The 27,560-nt window shown below is 40.0% G+C and overlaps 1 protein-coding gene and 1 long non-coding RNA gene across 3 annotated transcripts in view; one reads left to right on the top strand and one right to left on the bottom strand.

Moving 5' to 3' along the window:
• Positions 1-9,947, top strand: part of LOC140707456 (uncharacterized) — a 296,261-nt gene extending 286,314 nt beyond the window's left edge. Inside the window, exon 3 of one of the 2 annotated variants that reach the window (XR_012087540.2) lies at positions 4,682-9,947. This is a non-coding gene — a long non-coding RNA (uncharacterized LOC140707456). Of the gene's footprint in view, positions 1-4,303 lie in introns of both variants that reach the window. The other variant, XR_012087541.2, reaches the window with a different exon arrangement.
• The window catches only part of LOC110091505 (potassium voltage-gated channel subfamily A member 1), a 43,302-nt gene continuing 18,502 nt past the window's right edge, over positions 2,761-27,560 (bottom strand). Inside the window, exon 2 of the mRNA XM_020815656.3 lies at positions 2,761-6,380. The gene's annotated coding sequence lies outside the window, so the exon portion shown is untranslated. The remainder of the gene's footprint in view (positions 6,381-27,560) is intronic.

The following is a 27,560-nucleotide window of genomic DNA, read 5'->3' as shown; positions in this document are numbered from 1 at the left end:
AGGGCTTTAAAAAAAAATAATTGAAGAGAAGCAGCACTTTGAGTCATCAAGTAGGGCAGCTGGGAGAGACTATGGGAAAGAAAGCAGAATTTGGGCCGATATGGTGACACATTTTGTGGTTCTGGTTCTTCTATCTAGTATAAGATAGTAAAGTTTGTTGCTGGGACTGTTCAGGCTGCAATTCTCCACCTTTATATCGGTAAAAAACATTCACATATTATAGAAGGCCGCATGCTTCCAGTAGATACCAAATATGTATGAAAATCCTGACCCCCATAAGTTCTCACTGTTCAAAATGAGGCAAGATTGTAACCATGTCAGCTATTTTTTACATCTGTCTCTTGGATATTATATGTTACAGCAGGGCTGCCATTTGTGAGGTGTTTCTCTCAATGACTTTAACCCAAATTCCCTTTCCACTCCCTATCAGCATGTTAACATCCCTCTTGGTAATTCATAATGTGACAGATTTATACGATCTGAAGACAAACCTGAGTATGTAATTCATAATGAAGAAAAGCTACCTCCCCCCTGAGCTAGTGCCATCCTGTCATTTTAAGGGGGGGGGGAGCTGAAGAGATTTCAAAAGGATTGGAGTAGTGAGAATTGATTCAAGTAATTGTATCCCCCCTCCCCCCACTTGTCATGCTAGCAAGGGAATGTCCCAGCACCACTTGACTGGAAAGGATTTGGTGCCTATCTTTTCATGCAGCTTGTAATGTGCTCTGCAGCTGTCCATCTTTCATCCCATCTGCTGGAGATTTTGTTTTGCTTGCTTTAAAAAAAAAGGTTTGTTTTTAATGAATGAATGCAGTGCACAGGAAAGGAAATTGGCAGTGCATATTGTGGGCATGTGCTCTGTGAGCTTCCCCCATCAATGCACATGTAGGCACATTTGCACAGAGTGAGAGAGCAAGAGAGAGCTTTTAATCCCCAGTTGGAATGTCCTTTAATATCACTTCCGCTACTGCTTTCCCTTTTCCATTATTCAAGTACTACCAATGAAAATTGGACTCACCAATTAATTAATAGAATCAGAGGTGGGCAATTATGGCCCTCTGGGCAGTGTCAGACTGCAACATTCACCTAAGGTTAAGCTGGTTAAGATTGATCATGTTGTTGTGCAACAACGTCTGGAAGGCTGCAAGTTGCTTACTCAAAGCTAAATTTGTAGTGGAGTAAGTCATTTATGGCAGGTAGCAGTGGCAGCTGAACTCCAGGAAAGTGTGAGACATGACCAGGTCCTGCTCCAGTCACTAGAACTAGTTATTCACAGTTCTCTTGCCCATTGATTTTAACATGGTCTTGACAAGACTTTGGATCATGGCCAGCAGTATCATTCCTTCTTGCTATTTAATCCAACAGAAATGCTCCAGTGCATAAGTGCAAGACTTACCTGGTTAGTTCTGACATTTTAGAGCACTGAGTTGGAGGCTGCCAACCCAAAGCTAAGGGTATACAGGATAAGGTGTTAGTCTTGCTTGAGATCTCCAGGAGCTATTGAAGCCATCATACAAAAAGGGCTACATAAGCCCATTCAGAAGGGGTGAGGTCTGTCAAAAGGGAGTAGGATGCAGACATTGCAACTCTGGATCAAACTGCACTGGTAAACAGGAAGGCTCAGAGAGGTCAAACTACACATTACATTAAATACACACAGTTCTTTGTACAATTTAAGCACAATGCATAAGGAAAATGTGCAGAAATCTCATCTCATCTGATAGGAGGAAAACAAAAAAGGTGAAGAGAAAAGACAAGAACATGACCGGAGAATATAATGTATCAAGGTGATTGTCTTCCTCTGGAAATTATAGAACTGAATTTGTTTTCCGTTAAGTAATCTTATGACGCCTCAAGTGAAGCTTGATAGCAATCATACAGACATTATTATGATTGATCTCTGTTGAGTTCAATAGGTCCTACTGCCATATAAGTACAGTACATACAAAGATTGTAATCTTAATGCATATGAATGTGTTATCTTGCAAAAATTGATGCCCTCAGATATTAGGAGATAAATTTTTGCAATTTAACAAAGGCTACAATTCATGGTTAGAAAGAAAGGCAATTTTTAAAGTGTTATTTTCAGTTCTTAAATGCAGGAACACAAGAACTGAAACAATCTCAAAAATAAACGTTTGCTCTTAATTTTAACTATGACTGATTAAAATTTGCTTTTCAGTGATGTATAACTGAAAGTTCAGCTGATTAATTTACTGACTAAGGAGGTTAAAATGTATAGCACTAGGCTTAAACCCTTCCAAATCCCATGCCTGACTTGTAAAGAATTTTGTAAATTAAAATGTCAGGGTCCCTGGCATGGAACGTGACATTTTTCACTTGATGTCTGCCTTACTCTTAATTGAGGGGAAAACAAAAACAAAACCATAACTAAATTCCTTATGACAGCAGCTGTGTGTATATGCTACAAGAGAATACAGAAATATGAAATACCCATGTCCTTTCATGTGCAATTGAGCGGTTGGTCTGTTCATACAAACAATGCTGATTCCCTTTCTGTTGTTCGTGTATACCAACCAGCACACAGTGAAACCATCAGATTATCTCTGTTCATAAAACAAAGTACACATAATCTGATTTTGTCTCATTTATCTCTCATTGTCTTTACCACTAGTATTTCTTTCCCACACTTTTCCCAATGAAAAAAAAGTTAAGTCTATTTTATTTGCTTGCTTCCTTACTTGCTTCTCTTAGTTTGAGCTAGAACTGCTAGTAATAATTGATCATTAATAAACAATCTTGAGGCAAAAGAGACATGTTTATTAAATCAAGAGACAATGACAAAGGACAGGAAAAGTACAAGCAATATACTGTTTCAGATATCATTATTAACATAAAAAGTAAAATGAGATAATATTTTTGTGTCAAATTAAAAACCATGTTTTTCATTAGTACATAATATTGCCTGCTTGTTCCACTTTCTGCTCTTGTGCCTTTTAAAGCAGCTTGGCATACAGAAAAGCAGCAGAAGCTTGTACTGCTTTTGATGTCCTTGCCAAAATAAATAAAATAAATAAATCTTCCACTACCTATATTCTACTTATCAGGCTGTTAACTGCATAAGAGGAGGGCCAGGGGAGGGGAGAAGGAAGGTGTCCTATGAGTACAGGATCGGTACTCAGGATCACTGTTTCTCAAGACTTGTAAGAGCCATTTAGAAATTTACCTGGTCATAACTCAGTGAGGCTCACTTCTGTGTAGCTAAACTGAGGATAATGTTCCAAGGCTGCAATCCAACCCTTATCTGGAAGTCACCCCCCCCACACACACACACCTCCTTCTTAGTAAGTATACATAGGGTAGTAAAGGTAATGTGTACCTTTACATTATCGAATGAATGTCAACAAATTAACACGAACTGGCTTTTGTAAGAGTTCCTTCCTTGGCGCCTTCCTTCCAAACTGCAGTAATAGTGGATTAAATGAAAATTTATGGAAACAGTTTCAAAGTTAATGCTATGTGTGGCTGTTCTGGGGAATTCAGGAGAAATTGTTTTGTAACAAAGTAGGGAATTCGTATTTTAAAAATCTGTTAATTAAGAGAGAAAGTAAAACCTTTTTGTTTAATCCAGAGAAGAGCATTTCCTCACCAAGGCTAACCAACCAAGCAAAGGGAACACTCCCTGTCCCTGAAAAGCAAGTTTACATGGTCCAGGAATGCTGCAAATGCAACCTAAATAAAAATAGATGGGAGGAGGTGGGGGGGGGGGACAAAATCTCCACTATAAGAAATCTTCATATCCAAGATGCCACCACCAAGAAAAGCCTGTCATGTACTGCTACCTTGTGCACCACACTTGTCAGCACCATAAGCAGAGCCTCTCCAGTTGAACTAAAATCCTGGATTTGTTTGTGCCTTACAACACTTAATTGCAGCATGGGGGGCAATGCCAGTGTGTGAGAGAGACAGAATTTGGGGGGGGGGGGGAAAGAATGTGGTGGATGTGTAGTCCTATAAGGAATCCAACTGGGTAACTGCATGAGCAGACAGGTACTAGCCTGACCCATACTATTCCAGTTTCTGGTCTGCCTCCATACAAGGAGAGTGACCTTCTGAAGATGACACATTTCCTTATTTGGGAACACTCTATATGAATCATAATGCTGATTCTTTAGCATTCCTGACTGCATGGATTGTTCACAGATTAGGAAATTGACTCTCTTCAGAAGGTTGGTCTGTGAAGGACAACTGATTGCTTCTTCTGCTCACCTAGTTTCCTACTTGGATTCCTAGTGTGTGAACAGAGCTTCAATGCTTATCTCATTCTCTCTCTCTCTCGCAGACCTGGAAATGTATTTGTTCGGAAGGCTCAAAAGGTAATTTTTGGTATTTCAAAACTGTATTTACAAACATGAATACTTTTGTTCACTGGCGTACACAGAAAGCATTGGTTTAAATTACCTGTAACGCTTCCAAACTGATAGCCCACTCAATCCTGTGAGTGAATGATGAAAACATTAGTCCAGTAACCTTTCTCTTTCAGATGCAATAGGAAAGGCTGGTATGATTGTTTCGTTTCCCAGCTAAATTAAGACTTCCCTCCTAATCCCTAAGGGATCGTCCCTGCTAGTAAATTGCCTGCAATTATCCTGTCTTGCAGGGAAATGGCTGAGACCTCTACACATCTTCACATCATAGTCTTGTCTCTTCCTTTCTACAGATGTGCAGCAGACCATCTACAGTATATGACTTCCACTATGAATCTATACGACCATTATTTGCTCCTTTAGGAATGTCCAGGCCCACACAGTCAAGTCTGGAGGAGCCAACTCCCCCTGACATTATGCTGTGGAAAATAAAATTGTTAATTTCTGGACCTCATGGGTGATCCTTGCTTATTCTTTAAAAAAATATATCAATTTAAGTTCAGCCATGAGTGTTTTATTTTCATATTGTTTCTCTATTTGCTTCCTCCAGCTTCTGCTCTTCCCACAGGCTCTTACAGTTTTGTGCTTACATTCTTCCCTGCCCCCCCCCAGGCCATTACTAGCAATGAAAACTGCAAGCTGAATCTGACCATTAGAGAAGGCTTAAGAGCTGGTTCACACACTTCCTGGAAACATCACGAGGATCTGCATGTTTGAACAAATATAACTCTACAAGTGGACCACCCAGGTGGCTAATCTTCAGTTTCTCAGCCTCTTCAAGCAAACTAATGTGTGAAAAAAAAAACAAAGAGAATGTTCAGATTAGTGCTACCCATCCCCAAAATGATGGGCCTCTCACAGTAGGTTTCCATACCCTTCTGTCAGCAGGCTTATCAATATGCCACACAATTATACTGAAGGTTATGTAATGTTAGTCACTGTTGCTAAGATGCAAAATGCATGACAACTTAAGTAGAGAATTCAAAGTTCTATTTAAAAAGTCTTTCCACCTATTTTTTTAAATTGTTGTGGTAACAGGCAACTGTGTGGTGTATATTTTATTGTTGTTTTTGTTGCTGTTATTTGCTGGGGTCTTTCATTATTCCTGTCAGAAGCACCATAGTACAATTAATCAATATAGCCAATAATTTTCGTCCGCTAATGGGTGACACCAGGAGACCCTGAAGCAGCTATAGCATCATATCTTCCCTAATATGTGTTGAGGGGCATAAAGGGCACTAATGCAAGTGTGAAGTTGCCTGCTGTTCTTGGCACTCCCAAAGAACTTTATTGGTGTGAAAACCCATTCCTTAGGTTCTCTTGGGTTCTGCCTACTCCAAGCTCCAAGTAAGCCAGTTCTGTATGTGTGTTTATATATATGTATAGGGTTTATAGGCAGCTAAATAGCATATTTATTACCACTTTGATATGACATCTGTATTTTGAAGAATAAAAAATAGGCACAAAGCCTTTTCAATGTACCCTTGTGCATATGCTATGCATGATACAGAGCATCAAACTGCCATTTTGTCACTGTTTTCAGTTAGCATAAGGACATCAGGAAAGCAGCCATGGATTGTGTATATCATATCTTACTTGTTTCTAATATCCCTGATACTCACATATTTTCTTCACATATGCAGACCATATGTTTTGCTGAAGCTGCGAGGTATAAAATATAACTAGATTGTGGTTGAATCCAGTAGTATTGGCTGCTGAGTTTGTGACTTAACAAAACAGCCTGAGCAGCAAATTATGTGAAACTTTCTCCAGAGAGAATCAACACAAATTATGTTGTCTTTCTTTTTTGCATAAATATACATTAAAAATAAACATTTTTCAGAAATTTGGGCAGTAAATACAGAATATACAAAACCATAAGTTATACAGAAGATGTAAATATTTCTTTAAAAAATAGTTGACCTGTTAAAAACTTCATAAAATGTGCAGATGTGCACGCAGACACAAAAGATGTGACTTCTCATGCAGCCCCTGGAAGAAAAACAAATAGGGATTGGGAAGAGAGGTGAGAAAACATTATTTAGGATGATTTCAGTGCCATCACTTAAATCTGTCTTCTAAATCTACAGTCAAGAGCTGCTGTGCAACAGAAATTTATGGTGTTATCTTAGGAGCAGGGAAAATGCAAAAGAGAGGAAATACAATAGAAAAATGGAATTCTCTTATTGAGTCTTCCTCCTATCCCTTGTCTATGAAGTTTGGGATGTCAATCAATCTAACTGGTGACCACCCTCTTGTAGTGTAGCAGGGAACAAGGAGGATACTCAGGAGGTGGGAAAGAGTTAAGGTGTGCCCCTTCCTTCCCCAGTCCTGAAATGTTTTCACCCAAGCAGTCAAATTCAATCTCGGGAGGATCACAGAGGATGTATCCCAATAAGCAGGTAGAGCCAAAAGCAAAGTGATAATGGCCATAATACAAATACGAATGCCACAAATTTTATAAATATTATAATCAGCTGCAGATCCCTGAAATAACACCATCAGATCTTCTCCAGCAATTTTGCTTCCCAGATAAGCTTTAGGAAAGTTTCTAATCATCTCTCTATAATCTTCAAATAAAGGTAGTTGCGTATACAGAAATGAAAGCTTAGCCACAATTTTAAGAGCAAACACTTTTTGCAAGCCAAGATAATTTTACCCTTGAGCAGTCACCAGAAGCCTTAGTGATATTATCAAATAAGATAAAATAATGTGTCAGTCTAACTCAACAGAACGCTTACTTTCAAATAACTGTCTTCTGAATCTATTCTAGAAATTTCTAATAAATTCATTATCTTCCTGTTAACTGCAAACGTAAGCCATTAGTTCCGATTTTTTAAATTTTTATTTTGTAAATTGGAATGTTGGTTTTGCAATATGCATACCTTCAATCAACAATAAAACCACAGTGAGCAAACCACACATAGAATAGTACACACACTTGCTGGTTGTGGTTTTCTTTTCATCTGGAACCAAGACAACACCTATACAATGAAGATGTAAGAGGCATAACAGAATCAACTGGCTGCTCAATGCATGAATATAATGAAATCTTAACTACTCTTTGGCCAGCTTTTTATTAATAAAGTTTTATCACCTTTAATCACTATTGCCAATGTTTTCTGCATAGGCATAGGAAACTAAAATGATGATAGACTTCCTTCTCTAATTTAAATTCTTAGTGTAACAAAAACTTCAGGAATTTCAACATATGCCTGCAGTGGTCTCAGTCCAACAACATCACCAATAATGGCTCCTATGGATGCATATTACAACTAGCAAGAGAGAACGATGCATGCCCTTATAACCTTTCAGGAGATTACAGATTCACAGGGAGGAATCAAATCTTGGCAAGTAATAAAAGAGGAAAGAAAAAAAAGATAAATTGGCTATCTTATCTTCAGTTAATTTCAAGGTAAAAGAGGCTACACAAGATAATAGAGGAAGGTTAAGAAAATTAACAGAATTTGAGAGAATAATTATGCAAAAAAGAGAGCGTATATTAGGACAAATATACAAACAGAATTGGAACCAGTTAAAATCAGTATGTTAAAGTTGATGCAAAATCTAGGAAAAATAACTTTCCAACAATGGGACAAAACTTATAAAATTCACTGCAAGTCAAACTTTAAGAGAAAACTAGTATAAAATGTATTATCAATGGTATATAACCCCAACAGATATTTAAAAATATGGACAAAAGCTATTCAGATCTCTCTTGGAAGTGGTAAGAAGCTGAAGGCTCATACTACCACATGTGGTGGACTTATAAAAAGACAAAGAAAGTCTGGAAAGACATTCATTCTGAAATGCAAAAGATTCTAAAATTTGAAATTGAAATTAAACCAGAGACCATGCTCTCGGCAATAACACAAGATAATTTGGGGGGAGGGAGTTTTCTTCATGAGAACTTTTCAATTACACGTTGATGGCAGCTAGGGTAATAAATGGCAACGAAGTGGGAAATGGAGGCATGGCCAACAAAAGATGATTGGAGAGATGAAGTGTTTGAATATGCCATCATGGCTAAACTCACAAATTATGTAAATAGAAAGTCAGTTAGAGAATTTGAAAGAGTGGGAAAACTATTTTGACTGTTATAAATAATTAGAAGGGGGTATAAAACCAACTTTGCAAAAAGTATTAGGTAAAACAAGTAGAGTTCACATTCTAAAATGCTAACAAAAACTAAAGTACGGCACTGCTTAGAATAATATGTTTAGCAGAGATGTTAAAATAAGGCTATATAAACTACTGTCAGTTGTCCTTGATATGTGTGTGTATAGACACACACACACAAATATATATATATATGTATATATACAGTATGTGTGTGTGTGTGTGTGTGTGTGCATACACACACACACACATACAGAAATACACACACACACACACACACACACACATACATACATATATACACAAAGAGAGAGAGGGAGAGAGAGAAAAACACACACACATATGCCTGCAGTAAGCAAACTGTATAGCAGTTTATCTCAGGCATGACTTCTTTACATACAGCCTTTCAAATCATGTCATGAAACACCACTCCATGCAATCAAAATCTTGACCTGCATCTAAATATATAACCCTTGCACACTAGGGTTTAAAAAGGATATGAATTGTTCTGGACTGCTCTCTAACTCTACCAGAATTCCAATGCACTGAAGTTAACAGTAGAGTCAGCAGTGTGCTTCTAGTTATGGATTGAATTAAAGGTACAACTCTTAATTTTTTTCACCAAGAATTCCAACTTCTCAGGCTTCAAATGGCAACCAGACAATGACAGTGTTCCATCTCTGCATTTGAAAAATATGTTACGTCAGCAGGCACAGAAAAGTACCTCCACTGTTGTCCCAACTGTTTTTGTCTTATAAAAATGCGAAATATAAATTGCAACTGCCTGAAACAGGGAGGGGGGGAGTGATTGTTTACAGTTCTTCAAATAGCAATATTAGAGACTGCACACCTTGCAAATCTGTGCGGATTCTGCACTGAAACATAATTTCAGGGATATAGACCCTATGGGAAGCTGTAGAGTCACCTTATTTACACCTTATTTGCAAGTAATATTTGATGGTGTGGTGGCAAAAAAGTCATATTTCAAAGCGGTTCTGCAATAAAATAAGGCGTGCAAGAAATGCATGCCTTGTTTTAAAGCATATAGGAACATAAATATTCTTTAAAACAAGGTGCTCCTTGCATACCTTATTTTAAAGTGGATGCTACTTGGAAATGCGGCTTCTTTGCAGTTGCAAATTTTGAGGACAAATTCCAGCAGTATGACTGTAAGGAGGAAGAAACTGCTACAGAGAATCCAGTGTCTTCCAAGGAAGACTCAACATTCCTTAGGGATAAGCTGCTCTGAGCACGGGTAACTGCTTTGCTGAAATGTGAGAAATTGTAACCAACAAGCATATATTCCTTAGAGACCAATGTTCTTTTTAAAGAACTGTATAAAAATGTTTACCCTGTTGATCTCAGGGTCCCCACCCTACTGGGCACCCAAGTGCGCACTTGTTTTATCTGAATAAACCTGTTGCTATTTCCTCTAAGAAACTGTCAGCTTATTATTATTGGTTGAGACTTGGCTTAATAGAAGGAGTAACATGACAGTGCAGGGAGCAGTGAGGATTACCAAAAAATGGAGACTGGCATCAGGCCTGCAGGCTGCACTGCTGCTATAAACACTGATGTTCTTTTAATGTATTTTGATTTTGTTACAACTTCCCTGAATCTGAAATGCCAACACTAAAGTCTTCTTGCGAGGAAGGTACAACAGCTAGTGCGCCGTTTCCTCCAGATAATTCGAGAGTACAAAAAGCAGAGGAATGGGAGAGTGAGTCTAGGGAAGAGAAGAGACCTGAAGGGGTTAAAACTGAGATCTGTTTGTCAGAGGATGGGGTGAAAGAAGGGGAGGAGCAATGGGTGGAGGTCTGGGAAGAGAACATAAAGGAAGGAACTTTTACGCGGGAATTTAGAGCGGTGACTGGCAAGAAAAGAATAGAGAAGGAAGAGGCTGCAGCACGCGGGGTGAAGTCTTTGATCGATGACTTCCCTAAACTAAAGGTCGGAGGGCTACTACCTGATCCACATCCAGATCCTGAGGGAGTTGTGGTCCAATAGACTCTAGAATGGATGGTAGTAGTTTTCCCCTGCGGACGCGGTCGTTGGAGGAAGGCGGTACATCCGGACCAGATCTTCAACAAGCCATCCTTCGAGGGGGATTGGGCCCGCCACCCTTGCTGCGGGACCATTTGTGCAGTAAGGAGTGCCCCATTGCGGAAGCCCAAAGACAGGGAGCGATTTGGGCCGGTTCCCCCCTTTTGAGACAACGTTATCAAGTTGATCCTCATGGGCACGTTGAAAGAGCTTTTCCTCAGTTGGATGCGTTTATGCCAACGGAAGTGGTTGTTGATACTCCTGTGTTAAATGTTAATAAATCTTTACAGTTGCAAGAACCTATAGAGACTCCTTTTCCTCTGTACATGGGCCAACCGCCTATTGAAACATACGGACATTTTGACACTTCTACTCTTATTTTACAAAATGACTAATAATTTCCCTCATAAGAACATAAGAAGAGCCCTGATGGATGAGGCCAAGGGACCATCTAGTCCAGCTTCCTGTATCTCACAGTGGCCCCACCAGATGCCTCTGGGAGCACACGGGACAACTAGATACGTGTCTCCTGATGCCCCTCCCCTGCATCTGGCATTTGGAGGTATCTTCCTTCTAAGCCTGGAGATTATACATCCCCATCATGGCTTGTAACCTGAGATGGATTTTTCCTCCAGAAAACTGTCCAATCTCCTTTTAAAGGCATCTAGGCCAGATGCCATCACCACATCCTGTGGCAAGGAGTTCCACAGACTAACAGCACCCTCGGTAAAGAAATATTTTCTTTTGTCTGTTTTCACTCTCCCAACACTCCATTAGAGTGGATGTCCCCTAGTTTTAGTATTGCATGAGAGGGAAAAGAGCTTCCCTCTATCCACTTTATCCATCCCCTGCATAATTTTAGACGTTTCAATCATGTCCCCCCTCAGGTACCTTTTTTCTATACTAAAGAAACCCAAAAGCTGAAACCTTTCCTCATAAGGGAGGTGCCACTTTAATCCCCCATTTAAAATATTCAATTATTCTAAATGCCTCCAGTTTATGAATGTGGGATACTGTACTTCTGCATCCACAATTCAAAACACCAGGAAATGGCCTTATATTGCTGCACAATATCATGCTGACATTGCCATCAGGAAAAAGGATGCCGAGCTTTACATAGTAAAGGGCAGCCAGAATGTTCGCTATACCAATGATAGTCTAAAGCAGAGGTCATCAACCCCTGGTCCGCAGCCCATTGCCGGTCCATGGCTTGAGTCTGACTGAGATGCAAAGACAGACCTCCCGTGGCCCCCCTGCATACACTCCGCTCCCCACAGCTGCTTTGCACATGCATGCCAGCATCGCCGTGAGCGCTCCCTCAACCCTTCACACAAGCAGCCCCGCACGCAAAGCAGCTGTGTGGAGCAGAGTGCATGCGGGGGGCAGGAGGTTTGCCTTTGTGGCCCAGCGGCAGTGGTGATGGGTGGGGGTGGGCTAGAGCCGGGAGGCAGGGCATGGCCGGGTGCTCCAGCTGCTGGCCTCCCAGCGGGCTCCAGCAAGGCTGGGGTAGGCGCTCCTCACCACCTTCAGCAGGCCAAAGACACCACTGGTGCCTCCAGCTCCAGAATTGGCACCAGCGGTTGCATTTGAGTTTCCCGCAGAGGGCAGCAAGGAATAAAATAAAAAATGTTTAGTAAAATTTTTTAAAAAGTTGACCGCTGCTGGCATGCACTCCCTCACCCCTTCAATCATACGCCCACGTGCAGGGGTGGGCGCGTGGGTGGGCAGATGCTCCTGCGCATGCACAAAGCGGTGAGGTGCGCACACTCCCAAACCACCACACACGTGCATCAGAGAACGCAATCACAAAGGGCCGCCTCACCTCCCTTAGAGGCTCCACCAGTCCGCCCTACTAAAAATGTTGGGGAACACTGGTCTAAAGGATACCCTCTTCTGCTCACTACCATGCCAAGGAAAATCCCAGAAGCTGACTTGTTTTTTCATCATGCAACCACTTCTCACCCAAACACAAAGCAATGGTCACAGCTGATTTATGACAAGTGTGAATGGTAGCATTCCCTGGAGTAACATGGCAAAATTTACCCCTTTTTAGAGGATTTTCACTCCATTACTGTAGTAGTTAGAGTACAGGTACTAGATTCCCTAAGAGCACCTCTAAGGTTCAAAGTTGAATTACTTCACTAAAGAGTAGAGATATGCATTTGGACTTGGCAGTATTTCAATTTCACTAAATAATGCCATAACCAGACAGACCTGACTATATCAAAATTTGAATTTAATAGTTCCAAGTATCTGTAATAATAATTCCTGATATATTCCCACTTACTCATACAGATTAGAAAGCAAAAGGTTAGGTTTCTCCTTGATAGAGGAAGAAGTGAAAGTACCACCTATTTCTCAGGGATCTTTGAGTGATTTCTTGAGAAATGAAACCAAAAGACACTCTGGCACCAAGAGTAGTGGGTACTGAGAACTCTTGATTGGAGTTGCCATGGGTTTCGCAAGGGAGATGGGCTGAGGTGAGGGCAAAACTTATAAATGATGTCTGAATGCACAAATGAAATACCAGGATTTTTTTTCACATTCATTCTTTTTAGTTGAAAGGTGAGCATAGCGGCTTATAAATCCCCTGTGCATTTGCTGTTAGGATATACTCTGGTGCAAGCCTGCAATGCAGCAACTTTTTCTGTGTCCTTTTTGAACCTTCGGCATACATTTACATTCTCTACATCACATTGTATATTGTTTACTTAATATAGTTAAAAATAAGATTGAGAATAAGTAAATTAATAGATTAATTCATTATAAATCAACAGGGAAAGATTTTATTAAGTTTAGGCCCCTTTGGGGTGTATCAAGCAAGGGAATAAGATTCTGTTATATATAGAAAGATGTATTAAGTTAATAGATTTTGCATTTGTGTGTACGTGTGATTTTCATTGGAAGGGTTTGTATTCTGTTGCAGCAGAATCAGATACTATTCTTCAGGTAAAATCTGCAGACAATATGAACCGTGGGTGTGGTAGGAGAAGCAGACACTTGCAGAAGGCCACAGGAATGCTGCCTGCAACAACTGCAGCAGCTTCTAAAGCAAAAAATAATAATAATTAAGTGTGTTGTTTATATACTGCCCCATAACGCTTAAAGCATTCTCTGGACAGTTTACAAGTTAATTATGCAGATTACACATTGTGATCTGGGTACATCTAGTATGAGGAGTGGGAGAGGAAGTGGCAAAAGACAGCCTACCATTGCTAGTATGAGCACCTCCCAAAAAATCTGTCACCCAGGTATCTTGTTCAGCATTGCCACTATGAAAGAGCAGGAGGCAGCAGTAGAGGGAGTGTGACTCTCCGGCATGGAAGAGGCAGAGAAATCTCTGGTTCAATGTGGGACAGAGAGGAGTGAAATTTAGACATGTTTCAGTGACGTCTTTGTGCAATCTAGCCAGGGCAGCCAAGCCAAGGGCAAAAAAAAAAACAAAAAAAAAACAAAACAAAAAAACAGAAAAAAAAAACAGAAAAAAGAGAGGAAAGAAGGCACTTTTTCTCCAAAAAGCTGATGTGACAGAAAAGGGTAAGTATGACATCAGCAATCAGACAGACACTGTCAGCTTGGACAGCAGCGGTAATGGTGTTTGGGAAAGAGATTTTCTGTAGGTTTGTGGCAAAACTGGCACCCCATTACCAGCTGCCTGTGACCCATAGCCACAGGGTGGTGACAAATTAATCTTGGGGTGTCAGGCAACTGATACAGCAGCAGTTGGCCAGAGCACTGGTGGCACATTTTCCAAGTGACATTGGAGCAGTCAGGGTGCAAAATATGCCTGTTTCTTTCTGACAGGAAACTGGTAGGAGGTAGAGGCATCAGGCATAGGGCAACAACATGAGAGCAGAGTACAAGTGGGGTCATGTTGAATGTGGCTGTGATGGAGGGCAGCCTCACAGCTTGTAACATTCAAACAGCTCTGAGGGACATGCTGCAGCGCTGCAGCCTACTACAGAAGACCAAGGTCTATTTGTCACATACAATGGGGCAAACATGGTGGCAGCACTGCAGAGTCTTAGGCTGAGAGTACGGGCCTGGAAAGATAGCCCATACTCTCAGCCTAATAGTTCAGGGTATTTTTCAGAGTATTGAAGACACATGCACACCTAATACAATTGAGTGGGCCATTCAGTACCAGCAGTTGTATTCTAGAGTTCAGGTCCTTCATCCCTGCAACAACTGGGCAAGTTTTGGGACAGTGTCTTGATAGGGCCTTGGTAGGGCCTGTTCTCCAGAGACACACCCCCCCCAAGGAATAACATGGCAGAGGCACTTCTCAATCTTCTCCCTAACTGATTTTCTGTCTCTCTCCGTTCTATTGATTCCGCCCACTCCTGTCCTGTCATAGTTTCCTGCACTAGAGCTCTAAAATGACTGACAGGAGTGACATATGGGCTGTCCGCCACAGGAACAATCTCAAGAAATTTTCTACAACTGGTGGAAGAAGCAAATATCATAGATGCTTGGAGGACGTGTGATCCAAAGACAAGAGATTACACTTTTTATTCTAACAGACATGAATTGTGGTCAAGAATTGATGCATGTTGGATCTCAACAAGCCTAATGAAAGAAATGGAGCAAATAGACATTCTACCTAACATATTCACAGATCATAGTCCAATTTCATTACAACTAGGTAGCAAATCAAGAGAATTTAATTGGAAGCTCAATGCTTCACATTTAAAAAATGAGGAATTTATTAAACAAATGAAAGAAGACATGGATTTCTTTTTCAAAGAGAATACGAGGCCAGAAACACCAATGGCAATGGTTTGGGAGGCAAGCAAGGCATTTTTTTTAGAGGAGCAGCAATAAGATTTGCATCAAAACAAAAAAGAGAAAGATAGAAAAATATAAGATTTTGGAAAATAGATTAGCCTCAGATGAACTACAGCTGAAACAAAACCCAACAAATACAGAACTGAAAGAGAAGATAAAGTTAGTACAACACCAGATAAATATATTGCTCACTGAGGAAACTGCAAAGAAGCTTAAATTTGCAAAGCAAAACTTTTTTGAGAATGCAAATAAGCAGGGGAGATGGTTAGCATATAAATTAAGGAAAGAGAAGGAGAAAACAATAATATAAACATTAAAAGGTGGAACAGGGACTGAGAAATACAAACAAGAAGAAATAAAAAGGATTGTTGAGAACTTCTACCGGAATTTATACAATAGAAAGGAAATAGACAAGGAAGCTCAGAAAGAATACATACTGAAATACAATAAAATGAAATTGACTAAAGACCAAATGCAGTCCTTAAATGAACCTTTAACATATGCAGAAATTATAGAAGCCCTCAAAAAGCAAAAAAAAAAAAAAAGGAAATCACCAGGCCCAGATGGTCTGCCAGCAGAATATTATAAAGAATTAGAAAACATTTTGCTCGAACCATAAAACTCTTGGAATTTTATAGAAGAAAAGGGAAAATTGCCACCAACGTAGTCCGAAGCAGTGGAATAGTTTTTTGATCAAACAGACATGCCTTCTATTCTTGTACTCTCTGTTTGTGCTTCATTAAAAAAATGAACCTAGTTTTGCACAAAGATATTTTACACAAATTGCTGAACCATGCAGAAAAAGTACTTCTTGTCTCATTCTCACACTGGATGGAAGTATTCTCATAGGGATCAATGGACTTTAAATAGGCCCTCCTGATATACTGAGACAACATGTCTTGTTGGTAATGAGTAATTTTACAAGAATTTGTCACAACTCTAAGAAAGACACATATGTCACCACCTCTTTATTATTGGGGGTGGCACCTCATTAACGCCTTTGAAAGTGACTACCAAAGTTTACAGCTGAAGTACTGCACTGAAAGTACAGCAAAACAAAATTCTGCCATGATGACTGTTGACGTATTGGCTGAAGAAAAAGATTAAAATGAAAAGATTGAATAAAAGAGGCAGGAAAGATAGCTGCTGCAACACAAATGAATGTGCCATTTGCTCCGTGGTTTAGATATCTGGCTGTGGAACTGGAAGTTGGGAGTTCAATTCCCCAGGGTGCCTCCTTGAGAGGAGATGGATTCTATGATCCATAGGGTCCCTTCCAGCTCTGCAGTTCTAAGAATGTTGTTGTTAACCTACAACTGCTGCTCAGCTTGAGGTTTCTTTGAGAAAGAAAATTTATATTTTTTCAAGAAAACCAATCCAGGATCCAAGTTGGAGCAGCATGCTTTTTAATTCAAGTTGTTTTCCCTTAAACTAATCCACCCCAGTTCTGAATAGGGGTGATCAGACCTAATCTTGACCCAAGCTGGATCCAGCCTAGTGTAGAAAGGAGGTTCTTTTTCAATGCAATAGAACAACAATGCTTTCTATAAGAAGCAGATGCATTACTAAACATTATTCAGGTTGGGCTGAAGTTGTGGAGAGAAGTTTGTTAAAATGGATTCTAACTTTGAAATGAAGGATTAGCTATTAGTAAATATTCACTGAGATTATAATCTGCTTCTTATAGAAAGCATTGTTGTTCGATTGCATTGAAAAAGAACCTCCTTTCTTCTTTCTATTGGAGTTTTACTCATTCAGCTAACTGGTGATACAAATTTGATCTCAAGCATGTTACTGTATAAATTTGTGTAATTACTATCCTTCCTCTGTTACTCTAGATTGTGTATCATATTTTATTCTCCTCAGGACCTTCCAGACAGTCTTGTAAGATCTGCCATTTGATGAGCTTCAGCCATAGTTTTCAGTAATAGTTATTCTTTTTTTTACGTGAGAGCTTAAAAGGTATGCCCAATCAATATTTAAACTCTTTCCCCTTGTTGTTTGTTAAGCATTTGAACTCCTTTCCCCTCACAAATATATCTCATTAATATTTCAGTCTGAGCATCTCCAATTACTAACTTCTCTCTCAATCATTCTCTCTTTAGTATTCCACCCTTGCTCCTAACACTAAAAACTATCAGCAGCACATTTCCACATTGCTTTATAGATAACTTGAAACAATTGTTCATGCAGTTTCCACCACACAGTATTTGTTCAGTCTAATTGAAAATATGACACCGAACTGTCCTCCTGTAATGAAAACTGGAAAGCCTTTCATTACTCTCATAAATTACTCCTATTTATCAGGCACATGTGGTATTTTGTGATGCCTATGCTGGCGATATTTTAACCTTGCATTCAATAGCTCCAGTGTGGGGAGGGTTAAACCAGTTAGCTGCTGGGGGAGGGGGGGTACCCACCAGGCACTCTATGGCATGTATGCCTTACTCCTCCCCATTCCTTTGCATTCTCCTTTTCCCTTTCTTCCTCTGGTTGGAATCCATCATGACCTTCACATGGCAGTTCCTCAAGTTTGTTTCTTCTGCAAAAATACCTAACCAGAAGGTCAATAAGCTAAGCCCTTGACTTCAGTTCCACTGACATACAATTTCTGCATGTGTAAACTGTGAGAAGTAAAAAAATTAAAAAACAAAATCTTACCAAGGACTGAGTGCTTTTTTTCTCTTCCTCCTCCTCCTTTTGTTTTGTTTGTTTGTTTTTTGCTCCAGCTACATGATATGGGTTTTAATCAGCCACAGAAGGTAGCTGATGGATAGGAGTGCTTCCATATAACTCTGCCAAATGTCTCTTTAATAATCCACTCCTTATTAAATGTCTCTGTACTGGAGAGATATTGCAGATACCTTTCACATTTTCAACAGTGTACTACAATAACCTCCCCTTTGGTTCTAGCGGGCAATTTGTGTATGGAGGAGTGGGGAGTAAATGGATTCATCATGACAATCTTACAGATGCAGATAAAATCCCCACATATATTGCTTCCATTCTACTTCCCATTCCAAGATGCAGAAACACAGAAAGCTGCCTTTTACCAGCTGAGACTGTCTGTCCGTCTAGCCTGGAACTGTTGACTTAGAGTGTGCCTACAATGGAGAGCTGAATCAGTACAATTTGTCTTTTCTATAATTTGATTCACAGTTTGTATTACATCTGAAATCACAAACAGTGACCACCCAGGGGCTGTGGATTGATTCAGGAGTTCCCATTCATGCTGGTTGCGATGTAAGTCACATTCCAGCCCTCACCCCACCTTCTTTCTTTCCTGGTCCCACTTCTACTTATCCTTTAATGGTTTGCAGCACAGAGGAGTCCCATATTCCAGAGCCAGAGAAGATGCTGCTGAGAGCTAAGGAAAATGTTGCCTCCATGGAGATGCCTGCACAGTGCAATGAGTTTGTCCCAGAGTTGGAATGGAGCAGCTGAAAACCCAACTGAACTGTCTCAGAAATCCCCCAGATGGGATAGCCAGGAAAGAGCTGCAGGGGAAGTTGGTGGGTGTGTTGGCTGGATGTCAAGATGCTTGAGAGTGACAGTGGGGAGAGATGATTTGCAAGTGTCCCTTGATATGGTTCAGGATGACCCAGAGAGGGGGTATGTGCCTGTGCAAATGTACTAAGTATTGTTTGCTGATAAGCCAGGTAGAACTTCCTTGGCTCTCAGCCAAGTGTCCTCTCTGGGAATCCTCCCCCTCAAACTTCACACTACTACATTTCTGACAAACATTTCTATAAAAATAGGGGGGGAATCATGTGGAAAGGTACTTCATAGTCTCAGAATACAGAACACTGACAATAAGAACAATAACTTTGCAAATTACATCATGATTTACAACTCAGAATGATTCAGGGTCACCTCTTCCTATCACTCAGCGATTAGTACTTTCCCTTACTTACAAGTAATGCATGCAGGAATTACTGATCGCTGATGGCATAGTTTTAAGCTAGTTTAAATTAGCTAGTTTCTTACTCTTGGAAATGCTCATTGAATCTTTCTCCCCCAAACGGCTTGTTTCTCACATATACACATTAAAGGTGACAGAGGATCCCACAGAAAAGACTTTGCTGACCCCAGGTTTAGAAATGCTGTCTTTAGACACAAATACCATCATGTTTTATCAGTGAATATCAGGTAACCCCAGTTCCTCAAAAGGTTACTTTTTTGGCCCAACAGTAACAATATTTATATGCTGTCAAATTATTTCTGCCTTTTGGTAACCCTTTCTAGGGTTTCCTAGGTATAGAGTACTCAGACGTTGTTTACCATTCCCTTCTTCTGGGGGTACCCTGGGACTGTGTAGCTTGCCCAAAGCCACACAGGACGGCCCTTCTTCCAGGAAGCACAGTGGCAAATTAAACTTCCAACCTGTGGTGCAACAGTCAGATACCGAACTCACTGCAGCTCCCCAAATTCCTAGTCAGTTTGAAGTGGAGAACTGTGGGAACTGTAGTTCAAAAAAAAAAATAATAATATTTCTATGCTCTGGTCCTATCTTTAGCTTCAAAGATCTCTGATTAAATTAAAAATGAGCCCCCAGTTCACAGTTTGGCATCTGCCTAAGGCTGCAGGCCAGAAACAGAACTGGTGTCTTTTGAAGCTAATAATAACAATCTTTACAGCTCAAACCTCTGGCTCTGTGATAAAACAAGTTCATTTACACTTTCGGTTCACGTGGGACACAGTTTTTGGATGAAGTGCAGAAACACAGGGTCATCTGAGTAATATCCTCCCTTTCCCATTCCCCCTTTTTCAAACTGAGGTTCTGAAGCTTGTCCCGCTGTTTTTACAGATGCCTCACACAGAGTTATATCTCACCCTCCGAGACAGGAATCATTTCATGCCTCTGTAGCTTTTGCCCTTGTAGCAGGGCTTAATTTCCTGTCAACTAAAGTTAAGATAGGCTTTTTAAGGTTAACTCATATGATGGTTTAGATAGTCTGACAGCTGCAAATGATTATTCTTTTGTAACTAGCTGAAAACTGCCAGTGACACTTAAATTCACTTTCCATTGATGATACCTCAGGTCCTGCTCCATCAAATCCTCCTCCATTGCCCAGCTCCTAGCCCAAAGCTACGGCACAACTGATGCAGTGAGGAATGAGAGGGGAGCAAGAGGGCATCTGACAGAAAACGGAAGACATACTCATCCCTCTCCAACTCAGATGTCTCCTGCTCCAAATGGCAGAGCCTCCATATATATATGTATGTGTGTGTGTATGTGTGTGTGTGTGTGTGTGTGTGTGTGTGTGTGTGTGTATGTATGTATGTATGTATGTATGTATGTATGTATGTATGTATGTATGTATGTATGTATGTATGTATGTATGTATGTATGTATGTATGTATGTATGTATGTATATGAGAGAGAGAGAGAGAGAGAGAGAGAGAGAGAGAGAGAGAGATTTTCCCTTTGCCATATTCCAAACAGCAGACATCCCTCAAGTGGAAGCCTGAAGTGCTGTGATTAGTGACCTGGAATAAATAAAGCCTTAATAGAGAACTCAGAAAAGAAGGAGATGCAGGAGAAATGCCTTTCATCAGCACAATATCTCAAAACAAGAGAAAATCCAGTATCATTTTAATTATTTTTCTGAAAGAAGAAAATAGATGTAAGGGGGATCCCTCTAGGAAATGTTTAAGCTTTGGATAATTGATGCAAGGACACTGTCTTTCATCTCTACCTGGTCATCAAAAGAACCGGTGATAAAAGTGTTTGCTTTATTTTGTTTTTAATCACCAAGCAGCATGAATGTTCAGCTAATGAAGGAAGAATATTTCCCTCCAACCACACGAGCTGTTTACAAATATCAATTAAATTCCTTTCAGTGCTTCTAATCAAGTAAACATTAAGAACCTGTATTCTCAACTACCCTTTCCTGAGCTATCTAAAGGTGTGCAAGAAACCTGCTACTAAGTTTTATTTCTGTAGTGCCAATAAATGGGTCAGAATCTGGAAGGCAGCATTTAAATACCCTTTTATGCACCTGAAATGCTGTTGGCTTATGCCAGGGCTGGATAAAAGGTAGATAAGGATCTGCTCATAGATCTCTTGATGCTGCATAATCAGCAACACTTTATGACTCCCCGTTTTCTAACCTAAAGAACTAAAAAGCTATCTTCTGCTATATTAAGTTGACCAAAAAGAATGCTTGGGACACTGGATTTTTACACAGAAGGATGTATGATTCCGGAGAAGGCATTAGTACCAGAGGGTCTTTCTGGTACTGATTACAAATTCCTGAGCCGAGGATACGCTTAGAGGTATGCTTTCTTACATTTTTAGTGTATGGCTAACGTATGGCCCAAATCACAATTTGACATCTGATTCCAAAGGGTGAACATTGGGTTTCAAGTAAAAAATAAACCAGATGCTATAAGCCAGAAGCCTGCCCACCCCTGCCCTGTGCACTGACTCTGCAACTTACTGGCTCTAAATTTATTATATGCTCAAATACTTGTTAAGGTTGGTTTACTGTGGCATATCTAGTTAACATCTTGATTTTGTCTGAGGACCACTATATTGCTTAGTTCTGAGATTAATATATAAACACAGTTCTTGAAAAAGTTTTTAAAATGTGCCTCTGACTACGAGGAAGTAAAATTTCTGGGGTACATCATTTTTCCTAGGGTTTTCAAGTGGATCCTTGGAAGCTGGTGGCCATCATGGATTGGAGTTCCCTACAGATTTGTGAGGTGGATTTCTAGGGTTTCTAAAGTTCATCAATTTCTCCCCTTTTGTCATCCAAAGTTTCTCCTATTTAATTCCTCCTTTACAGAATATTTCTGGAAAAGCAAATCTTGGTTCCTCTGGATGCCTGAAACAAATGATGCATTTGAACAACTTAAGACTGCTGCATGCTAGTCCATCCTAACCCCAGTCAATCATTTATGGCATCCAGTCAGGCGGAGGACAGGGAGCCATTCTGTACCACTGCCAAGGTTGCTAGAAAATCCCTCAGCTTTGCAGGGCCATGAAGAGACTGTGCTAAATTCTTCTTTGGTGGGGGGAAAGCATGTTAAGTGCTCTCAAAATCTTGAGACAAATGTCATCATCAGCATGGCAGCAAAACATCAAGCACTTTCCCCCTCATCATACTGTACACAATTGTGTGCATGTGCGCGTGCGCGCGCGCATACACAGAGTAAGCACAAAAGGACAGGCAATTTGCTTATAAAGATGCAAATAACTAAGTCAATGTTTCTACTTTGGAATAGTCCATACAACAAGGCAGCAGTTATCTCAGTTTTAATTTCTGCAAGTTTAAATAAATGCACAAACATTTATTTTGGAAATGTGCAAATTCCCTCCAAGCTGGTCCAATCCACCTACCCACCCACTCACCATCTTGCAACAAGAAGAAGGTTTTCCATGATTGCAACATAAAAGGAGAACAAACCAGGGCTCTTTTTATTCCTGGTTAACTGTTGCCAAAGGAAGGCATGATGCCACAGACAAAACGTATTTAAAGTGTCATTTGAAGACTGTTAACACCAACTTTGGACCATGAAATGCTTGAAAGTCCATTAAGCTTAGTGGGCATGAGTCTTCACTAACTTGCTGTTTGCAGGTTTACTGACCATATAGACATATTTGTATATTTTTAAATACTGTACAGTATTGTCTTTTTAATTATGTAAACCATACTGGGTCCATTTTAAGGAGAAAGGCAGGGTATAAATAAATAAATAAATGAATGAATGAATGAATGAATGAATGAATGAATGAATGAATGAATGAATGAATAAATAAATAAATAAATAAATAAATAAATAAATATCAAAGCAGATTGTCATGTTAGCTGTATGCTAATGTTTTTATGTTTTTTAATTGTTTTTTATATTCTGTAAGCCGCCCAGAGTGGTAGAATATACCAGATGGGCGGGATATAAATTGAATGAATGAATGAATGAATGAATGAATGAATGAATGAATAAATAAATAAATAAATAAATAAATAAATGTTAGAAATATAGTTTCTGTTCTAACAAAGAGCTCCCTTCAGAGTACACAGATCATCTGCAAAGGCTTTCTGAAGCTGAGAAAGGAAATCTATACTATGATGAAATTAGCAAAAATCAGAAGTAGGAGTGACACAGGCTTCTTTTCACAGGTTGAAAGAGCCTTGCCAACTAATGTATATACCATTTTATGTCTGATAAGATTAGGCAGCAGACAGTGACTCACCTTATGAATTGCTTAATTGGTCACTAGAGCTTCTCCTGATGGCCTGCCTAAGTTCAAGGTTCTCCACCAAAGCCTTGATGCCCTCTATATTGTAGGCCACTGGGGATTCCTAAAAAGCCTTAAGGTTCCAACATGTGCCCTCTCATAGCTATTTACTTGAAGGAATGTCAAATTCTGTGTCCAAACCAAAACCACACTAAGATACATCACAAATCACAATAACCTACTTCATTTGTTCCTTCTTTGGATTTTACCACACAGCTGCCATTTTCATAAAGGAACACTCATCTTAATAATGGTGCAAACACTACCCAAGAAGGCCCGTTTATTCCAATGCAGAGTCTATCATATGCTCTCTAATACCACCACTCCCCAAAACCTCCTACCCACAGCAGTTCATCAGTAAGATGTTCCACATTTATTGCCTTTCAGACAACATATATATCAAACCATGGTTCACAGTTCACCTCTGTTTCTAGAAGGTATAACTGATGTAGTTGTTATTGACTGTCAAACCACTTCCATCTTATGGCAATCCTATAAATTAATGGCATCCAAAGGTCCTATTGCTAACAAATCTACTCAGGTCTTGCAAACAAAATCCATCTCATCTTAGGTCTTCTTTTCCTCCTGGCTTCAGCTTTTCCTAACATTGATACTTATTCTAGTTATTTTTGTCTACTTACATTATGTGCAAAGTACATTACAGTGGACCCTTGACTTACAGACGGCTTGACTTACAGACTTTTTGAGTTACAGACTTCTCTGGCCACAAAATTTAGGTTTGACTTGCAGACTGAGATTTGACTTACAGACCAGAAAAAAACCAAAATGGAACAAAAACGGCCTGTTACGGGATTAATGGGTTTTCAATGCACTGTAGGTCAATGGAGACTTGACTTACAGACTTTTTGACTTGAGAACTGCCTTCCAATACGGATTAAGTTCTCAAGTCAAGACCCCACTGTAGCTTCCATTTAGATAATTTAGCTTCTAGTGAGAGTGTAGACTTCATTGTATCTAGAACATACCCATTTGTCTTTGTGGCATCTAACCGTATCTGTAAACCTCTCCTCCAACACCTTCAACTCCATCTACACTTTCAATACTCCAGAGACAATTCTACAACAGTCATGAGTACCATCCCAAGGCCCATCCAGTTGGGCACAGTTCATTTTAGTGCCTGCAGTTGGAAACTGTCATCCACATCTGTAGAAGAGCCAGCTCCCAGTGAATGGGTCATTTAAACAAAACCTATAAATTCCAGGTAGACAAGCACCATCATTTTAAAGGTGCTGCATCTTACTGATGGGGGAAAAGCAAAGCTATACAAGGGATAAATCTGGTTCAACTGCTCACCCCCCCCCCCAAGCTTTATCCCAAGCTTGCTATGTGCCTATGAATCACTGCCTGCCTGAAAATACTATCATCATTAGCAGCCCTGCTCATCTATTGCAAAATCAAGAACGTGCCTTCCTCTATTGAGTCAATCCATCCCTCAACTGGACTTCCTGTTCTTCTGTTACCTTCACCATTTTCCAGCATTATTGTCCTCTTCATTGAATCCTCTTTTCTCATGATGTGCCCAAAATATGATAGCTTCAGTTCAACATATAAATCTGTTCAGTCATCAATAAGGCTTCCTAATGCCCTTAAAGTCCACCTGATTTTTCATGTGTGCCAATTAAATAACTACCATATCAATTCAGGTTAAACAAACTTAATCTGTTCTTTGTAGACAAAATTTGACAAGGACAGAAGTTAACAACATCACGCAAAGTGCAGCCTTAGAGATGCTGTTGGACTGTAGCTTCTAGCATTCTTCACCACTGACTGTGCTCTGCAAGGGATAGGTCAGTTGCAGTCCAGCTGTATCTACAGGGCTGTAAATTTCCTATTCCTGTTCTGTTATAATTCCATCTATTGTAGATATCTACTTATGTGGATCCCACTCTCACTCTCTGCCCTGAAAGAAACACACACACACACAAGAGAGAGAGAGAGAGAGAGAGAGAGAGAGAGAGAGAGAGAGAGAGAGAGAGCATGTCTCAGTATAACCATATTTCAAAATGCTATGTACAACACTGAAATCAGTCAAAGTGAGTAGTGTGATCTCAGGTAATTCTGCTAACAACTTATGACAAGATGAATTTTGAAAATGAAAAACTTTCTGTCTTCAGCCCAGAGTTTCCCAGCTAGACCAGAGTATAAGAATAAAACTGAGGGAGGCAATGACCTTTCTTGAAGCACAGGCTGAGTTTCCTGGGGAAATGCACAGTACTTGACTACAATCTGCCGTTAACTTCTACAACACCATTTCCCCTGCTGAACATTTGACAGTGACATCACGCCTAACATGACTTCCCTTTCAACAGCAGGCTGAGTCACAACTCTGCTTGTGAGCTAAGAGTGAATAATATACTTTGGCATCATCTAGCCAAAGTTATTCGTTTTAAGTCTCACTGACTTCAGAGATTTAAGCACAAACTCTCGCTCTGCTATCCTGAGGAAGAACATTATTGTGGGGGGGGGGGGAAGGAACAGAGCCTGATTCATGTCACCTCCTGGTGAACTCCCAGCTTGCAGAGACAAACTAAATAAATGTAACAAAAATTGAACTGAGCCCACCCAATACCTCTGCAATCAAGGGATTTCAAGCATCTTGAGAGATTTTGAGCATCATTTCTCATTTTCTTTCTCTGTTATTCAAGCAAGCGCAGCAGAGGCAAGGTAAAGAAGCCTCCAGACCGGCAGTCGGACCGGATGTTTGCCTGCTCCGAACTGCTTGAATGCCAACTACAGTAAGAGGTTGCATCCAACAGGTATCTGGTCTGCCAGTAGAGGACTAAGAAATGAGCAAGAACACAGCTATTCACAGCCCATCAAGTATTTCTACATTATTTGCAACGGCAACATCTGCAGACTCCATTCTGGAATTTGCTGTAAGCAAAAGAGCTTGGCACCTACACCTGGCCATGATTTGGAGGACTTTTCTGTTGCTTCTGCACCCCCTCCTTTCACAGCTATGTAGTACCCAGCCTGATGAAGAGTCTGACAGGACTCAAAAGCTAGTGCTCAGAAGATTTTAGTGGGCTAATATACTTATGACCCACCTATATTTTTGGATAATGTGCTACGTGCCATCTCTTGCCAGAAATGCCCTACAGCATTTCATCTTGGACAGACAGACTGTCTCTATTATAAGAATAAATGGACACAAAAGTGACATTAGAAACAGCAACATTTAGAAACCAGTCAGAGAACATTTCCTTCTTGGATGTTCTGTTTTTGACCTCTGGATAGCTCTCCTTGAGCAAATGAAGTTCAAAGGCAGGTTCAGAAATGGAACAGCTGAACAAAAATGCATCGAGGCTTTCTATTCTACCTCTCTGAGCTTATACAAAGATGCAGTTTTTATCTCATTATATATATTAACCAGTTCATCTTTGCAGGCGTGCCTGTATCATCACCCTACTGTGTATATAACTTAAACGCTTTTCAGCTAAAATAGACATCCTTTACTAAACAGAAACCATTGCTTTAATACTTCAGAAGGGCAGCTAAGGTAGCTGACCTTACTACTGGCAGGATGATTATGCTACCCAGTCCTTTGGACAATTATGACCCATGTAAACAACACACTTATCAATTTTTTTGTACAGTATCTCATTTCATTCTGTCCCACCCCCGTAACCAGAACTAGGGTACATGTAAACCTGTCACTTGAATATTGTACTTCATGCAACTGAAAATATGGGCTATGTCCATGAAAGCTTATATTAGCTTTAAGATTGTTCATCATAAAGTTGCCACAAAATTCTTCACTGTTTTTCCTGTACCAGACTACCACAGCTCCCCCTTTTAAATTTTGGGTGGCTTCTCAATTTCCAGCCTGGGCTGGATGACAGTGAATATTGTGAACGTCTGAAGGAATTTGATACCTCTCGGTGTGTTTCAGAGAAAATAGGAGAAGAGTTTTGAAGTCCAACAACAAATTGATTGAGTTAGTACAAAGGGAT

The sequence above is a fragment of the Pogona vitticeps genome, chromosome 5 (assembly GCF_051106095.1).
Source record: "Pogona vitticeps strain Pit_001003342236 chromosome 5, PviZW2.1, whole genome shotgun sequence".
NCBI lineage: Eukaryota > Metazoa > Chordata > Lepidosauria > Squamata > Agamidae > Pogona > Pogona vitticeps.
Note: the sequence above shows the minus strand (reverse complement) of the source record. Positions and strands in the feature narration are given on the sequence as shown.